Genomic DNA, 9,492 nt, shown 5'->3' with positions numbered 1-9,492 from the left:
GTATCTGAAGTTGTTGATATTTCTCCTGGCAATCTTGATTCTAGCTTGTGACCACTGCACCACCTAGGAAGCTCTCTTTGGCCAGTGACATGGGGCCAAAAGAGTCTATTGCTTTCTTACTAACACTTTAAGATCCAATGGTCGATTCATCTCATTTCCTTTCCCTTGCCAAGTAAATTCCGGGAGTTCATTTAAAATGGAGTGTCCACAGGCTTCGGATTCCCAGGTGGTGCTTCTGGTTAAGAATCTATCTGCCAATGTCAGAGATGCAAGAGACATGGGTTCAATCCCTGGGTTAGGAAGATCTCCTAGAGAAGGAAATGGCAACCCACTCCACTGTTCTTGCCTAGAAAATCTCATGGACAGAGGAGCCCAGTGGGCTACAGTCAAGGGGGTCGCAAAGAGTCAGGCACAACTGAACAACTGAACATGCATGCATGTCCACAAGCTTAGATTAGCGGGTAACGATAGTTCATTGAGATTCTACTGGCCCTGACTGAGAATGAAAACAAAACAAAAGAAAACATAATACAAATGCAGTTGGTTGGGTTAACCCACTGAGATTTGAGAACCGCTTGTTTCATAGGGGAACTTGGAACATTCTACCTAATATCATTAGAGACCAAGCTTATATAAGAATAATTTCAGATTCTTAGTGATCTTCGAGAATAGTTCTATAGATTGGCTACAAACCATATCCTCACACATTCAGTTAGGCTGATAAAAGAGAGATTTCATTAGTACCCAGCACTGTGCTAAGAGTCTTATCTGAATTATCATATATGATCCTCACAAGAGGCACTGTTGAAATTAGAACTCCTTAGTGTCAAAATTCTGAGCCCCATGTATTAGATATTTAGTTCAGTATATTTAGCTCAGTATATTAGTTCAGATATTTAGCTTAGTATATTTAGTTAAGAGTTTAAAAAAATGAATATGAATTCATTTTTAAGAACAGAGAAACATACACCATCAGTGTACAGCCACTTAACATTATCATTTTTATGACAGCCCTGAAGACAGTATTTTAAGCCAATGCTATTTGCTAAAGTGTATGTCTAAAAGGACCATTAGAAGAGACAAGAATCAAGCCTCCTTGGGTTTTCAGTAATAATGTGCTGAGAAGACAAAACAATTGTTCTCACAAATATGCTTATTTAAGATCATTATAAAACTGTGTTTCTCTTTTTCAAAGATTATATTTTGAGAGCTAAAAGATCACCCTGTCATATTTGGCCACATAGAAGTGGCTTTACTTCACATAAGGACAAATAGCTATTTATTTTGAAGTTGTGTATGCTATACTTGGGTTTACCATGTGGCTCAGTGGTAAAGAATCTGCCTGACAATGCAGGAGATGCAGGTTCAATTCATGGATTGGGAAAATCCCCTGGAGAAGGAAATGGCAACCCACTCCAATATTCTTGCCAGGAAAATCCCATGGACAGAGGAACCTGGCGAGCTGCAGTCCATGGGGTCTCAGAAGAGTTGGACACAATTTAATGACTAAACAACAACAATGCTATATTTTATAATCATAACCTCTATTCTCAAAATAAGCTCTCTTGGCATATCTTTTGGATTTGAACTGGCAACATGGATATACGAATCTATATATTCCAATATTTCTGCATTGTGTATATGTGTGTTATAAAATACAGAGACTTATTCTCTCACTTCAAGGAAATGCTCATAGAAAAATCTAAACTTTCAAACAATCAAATTAGAGGCCAATTATTCTGGAAATTATTAAGAATATGCATCATCACATTAATATTGGATGTATCCTGTGCAGGTAAACAATTGAGAAAAACCTTTACTTCTCTCTCTTTTATTAAAACAAACACATATATGGATAGCTCAAGGGCAAAATGCTTTGAAGATTGATTTCTCAGATTCATTCTGTTTTGGAGATGTGCCCTTACCAGTAACTCAGAACAAATTGAGTAAGCATTTCATCATGAGAAGATAGGCTAGTGTGGGAGAAATTTAATACGAAGTATTTCATCCAGATTGCTGATTCAATCCAGATAAAGCTGAGTAACTTTGATTTTTGCTATTCAAACTGTGAAAATTTTTAGATTTATATAATTTATTTAGCCTTCTTCCATTATTCTGGATAAAGATTTTATGGATGTTGTTTGGTGAATCCACTCTATCAGGCTATATATTATCTATAGAAATATTTTCATCTATAATTTTTTGTCAGCATGTGATTATAGGCTTTATCCATGTGCCAAGGAAATTGAAATATGCCTAAAAAACATGAGGACATATAAAACAGTTTATATTCTCCTGTCTTTGTACTGCTCCAAACTCAGCTGAAACTTCTCTGCTGCATGCCACTGACACCCTCCATTCAATGTGGATAGACATTGTGCAACATTCTGAATGTACCATATTTTTTTTTCCATATATAGTTCCTCTTACCTGATATATCCTTCTTTATCCTTCTTAGACTCTCCCAATGTGGGTTAGGTCCAGGGGCTCTTCCCAACCCATGGATAAAACCCAGGTCTCCCACATTGTGGGTAGATTCTTTACTATCTGAGCCACTAAGTAATATTTTAAGAGAAAAAAAGGGAACTGAAAATTACAGAGACTAACTTAACAAGCCTCATGTCTCAACAACCATAATTATTCATTGGTCACATTTTGTCATAATCATCTTGCTTTTTTTTTTTTTAAGTAAAAGAATATTAAAACCCTCCCTCTTGTCACTTGTTTCTTTGCCATGCCATATTAAGAGGTTTTCTTCTTGGGCAGGTAAAGCTCAGTTCCCTTCTCAACCTTCCATTTGCAGAGCTCAGTGCGAAATGAAGATGTGGAGCCCCTGCAAGAGGCAAGGAAGTCAAACTCCCCTTCCTATTAACCTACTATCTCAATCCAAGGTTGAGAAGTTCCAGGACTTGAAATCTCTGTGATGGAACACAACCTGTACCTAAATCAGGGATGAGTAAGAGGCCCTGCCATATCCCACCATTAAACACACCGTGATTAGACTGCTAGCTCAATTCAGAGTAGGAATGGCTGCTACTACATTTATCATGTCTACACAGGAAGGCGGAAGGGTGATTAACAATTCTACATGTCAGAGCAGGGCAAGCTACATGGAAATCCCACCCATGCAGCTGCACAAGTCCCTGTGCCCAGAAAGGTGCCATGCTTAGAGTTTAATGATCTGTAATAGCTATCTACACTTTCTGTTCTACAAAATCTGCTTGACTGATTTCTTGGACAGTAGCTACTCTTTTACCTGAGGTCCCCTAACAGACTCACACTTTATACTGAACACTCATATCCATACTTTCTGTTAAAATTCCCTACTTACACCCAAAGCCTATTGACCACCTGTGACCAACTGCAATCTGTATCTTTCTCCAATCCATCACTTTTTCTTTCACCTCATTGAGCTGTTGGCTCATCATGTTAGCTGAGTTTATCCCCAACTGTACATGTTTATATCTGTTGGTTTTTCAATAATCAGTTTCTTTGAACTGCTTGTTCAACTAACATTTAAACTTGCCTTATTCCTAAAATTCATTTCATAAGAAGTTATGAATGTTCTTATTTTTACCTGTTACTTTTAGTTGTATACATGTGTGTGTGTTACATGTAAGTTCAGAGCTTTTTATTTATCTATGTGCTCTATTGTTTGGACATTAAATTCTAGAGCAAGAACTGATATATTATCAGGAAGCATTTAACAGGAGGCTTCCTGTGTGCTGTTTTAGATCTGTCAGGAATCCTCTGTTCCTTATTAATTCCTGAATATGCAGGAATTAAGAGGAGAGGCAAGCCTCTCCCCAAGCATGTCCTTTGTTAGTTTTTCTATATGGTGATAAGTACCCACTTCCTTTTTATGAACTATATGGTAAAAGTGATTATTTACAACACTCTCTTTCATATGGATGACCTCGTGTTTCCTTGATAATTTGTAAGTTTTTATTTTATCTCTGCTGAAAATAGCTGTTTTGTAAGACAGTATAAAAACTCACACAGTGTTGAATAAAACAGCTCTGTTCCATCAGAGCTTTGGTCCCCGTGTCTTGCTTTCCCTCTCTCCCTCTCTCTCTCTATCTGTCTCCTTTTCAGGCTGATCCCCTGGAGTGCAGAGGCCCTCCAGGTTCACTTTCCTGCCCAGGCTTCTAAGACCCTCTCAAGAAGGTGCTCCGTGCCTTCACCCTCTTAAGAGGGTGCCTGAGGCCTTCATGAACAGAGCAAGCCCCATGCAGGGGCTTTATTGGCTTTCTGCATAAACCAAGGAATATCAGTCTCTTTTTCTCTCCTTTACTTTCTTATCGGTTGACTCCGGACCACCAGGTTCCAGTCCATTAAAGGACCTCAACAATATATTGCCTATAGTTCAGAGTCTCACATAGTAGATGCTCAATAAAAATTTAATGGCTAAATGAAATTAGTACTTGAACCTTCTTAGATGTAAAAGATAATCTAAATGTACAACTTTTACAATAAGTTCTATAACATAGCTAAATTAACCACTTTAATAGTATTAAGTTTTAAACATGTATCATAAAGAGAAGGGTAGAAATCATAGTAATTGAGGATAGATTTTGTTTGCTTTTGGGGGGCTTTCCAGGTGGCTCAGAGGTTAAAGCATCAGCCTGCAATGCGGGAGACCTGGGTTTGATCCCTGGGTCAGGAAGATCCCCTGGAGAAGGAAATCGCACCCCACTCCAGTACTCTTGCCTGGAGAATCCCATGGATGGAGGAGCCTGGTGGGCTACAGTCCATGGGGTCACAAAGAGTCGGACATGACTGAGCGATTTCACTATATATTTGTTTGCTTTTAGTATTGAAAATTGCTATGATAGTAGTTTTAGTACATGATTTAAGATCAGAAGAGTAGAGCATTGAGCCCTTAAGGCAAGCCAGCTATTTAAAAATTAATTCAGAAATTGATATTTATCTACCAGAAAGAAAAAACAAGTGAATCAAGGAAAATGGCTCTCGTTGTAATGGAAAGATTTCAGTAGTCATTACTGTTGGCATAACTTGAATAACATGCAGTAGGACCTGTCAACAGATTTGTCAGAAAAATTATAAATAGACAAAGTTCATCTTTATAGTCTCTCTCTTTTTTTATGTTTTAAAAAAATCTGCTTAGTCAAGTTTCTAGTCATCTCTTGGTGACTCTTGGTTACCCACTGCCTGTCTGGACAATGCCCCTTCTCTGCCTCCCTAAAAGACAATGTGCCAACATGAAAAGGGGCATCAACTGTAGAGTTCAAAAAGCTACATTGTAGATATTCTACCTATTTGTTCTGTCACTTTAGGTTGTGTGTGTGTGTGTGTGTGTGTGTGTGTGAGTCCTGATCTGACTCTGCGATGCCATGGACTGTCCTGCCAGGCTCCTCTGTCCATGTAACTTTCCAGGCAAGAATACTGGAGTGGGTTGCCATTTCTTCCTCCAGAGAATCTCAACCCAGGGATCAAACCCACATCTCCTGCATTGGCAGGTGCATTCTTTACCACTGAGCCACCTGGGAAGCCCCTTATCTTAGGTTACTTGCTTCATAAATCTGCTTTTTTCACCTGCAAAATGTCAATGACAATACCATCTACCTCACAGAAGTATTGGGTGAGTAAATTGAGGAGCCAAGGCAGCAGAGACCCCAGAGTAAGCACCCAGATATCAACTATTTTAACATTATGCCTGGATCTGGGACCCTGGGAACATTCATCATCTGTGAAATGAGACCAACATTTCTTACCTAACTGGGCAGTATTAGTGTAAAATAAAAGAAGGTATATCCCATGCCTTGCACAGTCTGACATGATAATCTGGATAATGAATATTATCTAGAAATATATATCTTCAATTTTCCAAAATGTTACCTACTAAAAAGATCCTTGTCTTCTAATACTAAGCAAGTTGATTGGTAGTTTCACATACATTTTTGGAATCGCAGTGGAACAAAGGCCAGAAACTAGAACACTTAATACAATTGGTTTGTAAGCTAAGGAAATAAGTGGGTATTATAAGGGGAAAAAGAATGGGAGGACTGAGTGCTAGAAACTCCGGCACTTAGAAGTTGGGGGAATCAGGTGTGATAACCATGGCAGCCGAGGAAAGAAGTGCCAGTGCGGTATGGATGCTTAGGATGCCTGGGAAGGCAATGAAGGTGTTTCAAGAAGAGAATGACTGGGACTGCTCTGGTGGTCCAGTGGTAAAGTATCTGTGTTGTAATGCAAGGGGTGCAGAATCGATCCTTGGCCAAGGAACTTAGATCCCAGATACCACGGAGCTACTGAGCCCATGCACTGCAAGTAATAAGCCCGTGTGGTTCATGCTCCACACTGAAAGATCCTGCATGACGCAACACAACTCCTACGTATGGCAAAGAGCCGACTCATTGGAAAAGACCCTGATGCTGGGAAAGATTGAGGGCAGGAGGAGAAGGGGGAGACAAGCGATGAGATGGTTGAATGGCATCACCAACTCAATGGACAGGAATTTGAGCAAGCTCCGGGAAACGGTGATGGACAGGAAAGCCTGCTGTGCTGCAGTCCATGGGGTGGCAAAGAGTTGGACACGACTGAACAACAACAACGGCAACTAAGATGCATCGTGGCCAATAAATAAACATTTATTTTTTAAAAAAGAAGAGAGCCATCAACTGTACCAACATGTGGAAATATTAATTTACTTTCTAGTATCCAAAAGCTTTCCTTGTTGAGGGAGTGTAAAACAATGAAACCCGTATCTCCTTTCTGGGATCTGGTGCGTTATTTACAAGTCATAAGAGGCAGAGTTTTCAGCAGTCTTGTTTTTGCCCACATGTCTTTTACTTTTAAGCCTAATTTCTGACATTTCCCTCTACATAAGATACCATCAAATTGTTCCATTTTAGCCAATTACAATTTGTGGGGAAAGCAGGTTTTAAACCTGTCCCATCATTCATTGCAAGTGAAAGTTTTACACCAAAATTGCTGGTTTAGATAAACAGGAAAGAGCATCTTATCTTATTGGGCTGCTCATAAATGGAAACCTTGTCAACTGATGTGGAAACATTTCATTTTAAAACTTCAGTGTGTTGATAAACACTATCAAAATTATGTAAACTTTGATCTTTATCTAAGTTCCAGGTTGTTAGGCAGAAAATAGTTAATACAACGATGCTTCTAACACCATTTGCCACTTAGCCCTCAGTAATTTCATGCTTTTAGAGGATAGATTGCTGAGCCTTTCTTAGCAAAATAGACAAAATCTTCTGGTATATGGACTGCAGATAATGGCAAAGAAGCCAGCTCTTTCTGTTGTTTTTTTTTTTATATATATAAACATGAGAAATTAAATTTGTCAGAAAGGATTATTTTCTATATGTTCTAAAACTTTGATCTTTTATGTACTAAAATATTTGCATTATATTTTCTGCAGTTGATTTCATGACTTCCACAAAAAAGGTGGGACAAAGATTGCTTTCTCCATCAGTGATTAATTCAGTTTATGATAGTCATCTAGTTTATTACATTCATAAAACCTGGAGCTAAAAGGAATTTTAATTTGGTTTTTAACTTTGTTGATTTCCACCAACACATCATTATAAATCTTCTTCCCTCAAATAGAATTATTCTGTGATTGTGGATTATCATACCATTCATCTGGTCTTATTTCTTCTGTGCTATGCCTTTTTATGTAAATTATTATATTTTTTCCTAAATAAAACTCCTGAAATTTCTTTGAGATTTCCTCCCTTCTTTCCTTTTTTATAATCCTTCAGCCATTTAAACAATCTACCTGTTGAGAATTTTTTAACATGCTTTTAAAATATCAATATTAGGTATTTGTATAATACAAATACTATGAGAGAATAATGCTATATTCTCTTAACATTCAGAACTACAAATAACAGTATAATAAACAAATGAGCAATTTCCTGCTAGAGAGATCCTTTAAGTGTAATTTGGAGAGAAGGGAAGATATTGAGGACTATTTTTTTAATAGTAAATTATTATAATAAGCCTAAATCCCTAAAGAAATACAAAGTTATGAAAATTTATTTTTATTTATTAAATATCATAAATTTGTTTACTATATTGTTATAGTTCTGAATGTTTATAGAGAAATGATTAAATCAGATATAGTTAATTTGTGTTAAAGAATACTGTTCAGTAATTAAAAAGAATTATCCCTCTATGATTTGGGACAAAAGGTTGCTTAAGATACACTAAGCTAAAAACTGCAAGTCAAAAGAAATAAAAATAATTATATTTATTATGCTTATATAATATTTATATATGTATTATTCTATTATTTTGTTTATATAATACTCATATATGTATTACATATATTTGCATGCATGCTAAGTCACTTCAGTCATGTCTGACTCGTTGCAACCCTGTTGGACCATAGCCTACCAGGCTTCTCTGTCAATGGGATTCTCCAGGCAGGAATACTGGAGTAGGTTACCAGGCCCTCCTCCAAGGGATCTTCCTGACCAGGGATTGAACCCATGTAATTCTGATGATCAGATCAAGTTTGAATAGCCAAGTTTGAGACTAGCTATTCTAGCTTCCTGGCTATTCATGCAGTTAGTTTTATTGACTCACCCCTATATTTCCACTTATAAAATTGGCATGAAATGTGTTGCTCTATTTGAGTGAGTGAAGTGAAAGTCACTCAGTCGTGTCCAACTCTTTGTGACCCCATAGACTATACAGTCCATGGAATTCTCTAGGCCAGAATACTGGAGTGGGTAGCCTTTCCCTTCTCCAGGGGATCTTCTCAACCCAGGGATCGAACCCAGGTCTCCTGCATTGCAGGCGGACTCTTTACCAGCTGAGCTATAAGGGAAGCCCATTGCTCTATTTATTAGAGCAGGTTGCTTTATTTATTATTAAGAATTTGTTTGCAAAATTAGACTGTACCCACTTTATAAGAACTTTTAGAAGATATTCTAAGGAATGGTTTATTGATTCAATAAGAATTTATGGCATGTTCAGAGAAGGAAATGGCAACCCACTCCAGTGTTCTTGCCTGGAGAATCCCAGAGATGGCAGAGCCTGGTGGGCTGCCGTCTATGGGTCGCACAGAGTTGGACATGACTGAAGCGACAGCAGCAGCAGCAGCAGCAGTACTATATATGCCTGGATCTCTTCCACGTGGCAGGAATGCAAAAGTGAATGAATAGAAAAGGTCCCATCTCATGAATATAATCCCCTTTATAAGTAATTGGTTAGCTGCTTTTGTCTTATGACTAATTCTATATTGTAGTGATTCTCAAATTTGAGATCAGATATCAGATTCATCTAGCGAACTTGTTAATTGAAACATGGCTGGCCTTACCTTCAGAAGTTCTGATTTAGCAAATCTGATTTATTAAGAAAGGTCCAAGAATCTCCAAATCTAACAAATTCCCAAAAGATGCTGACACTATTGACTGAGGGGCACCGTTTTTGAGAACCACTACTAAAAATGCCACCTATGCCCTTTCTTCCATTGGTGGATACAAAAATGACATCCAAGTC

This window comes from Bos taurus, chromosome 7 (assembly GCF_002263795.3).
Source record: "Bos taurus isolate L1 Dominette 01449 registration number 42190680 breed Hereford chromosome 7, ARS-UCD2.0, whole genome shotgun sequence".
NCBI classification, from domain to species: domain Eukaryota; kingdom Metazoa; phylum Chordata; class Mammalia; order Artiodactyla; family Bovidae; genus Bos; species Bos taurus.
The sequence above is the reverse complement of the archived record's forward strand: the minus strand, read 5'-3'. Positions refer to the sequence as shown.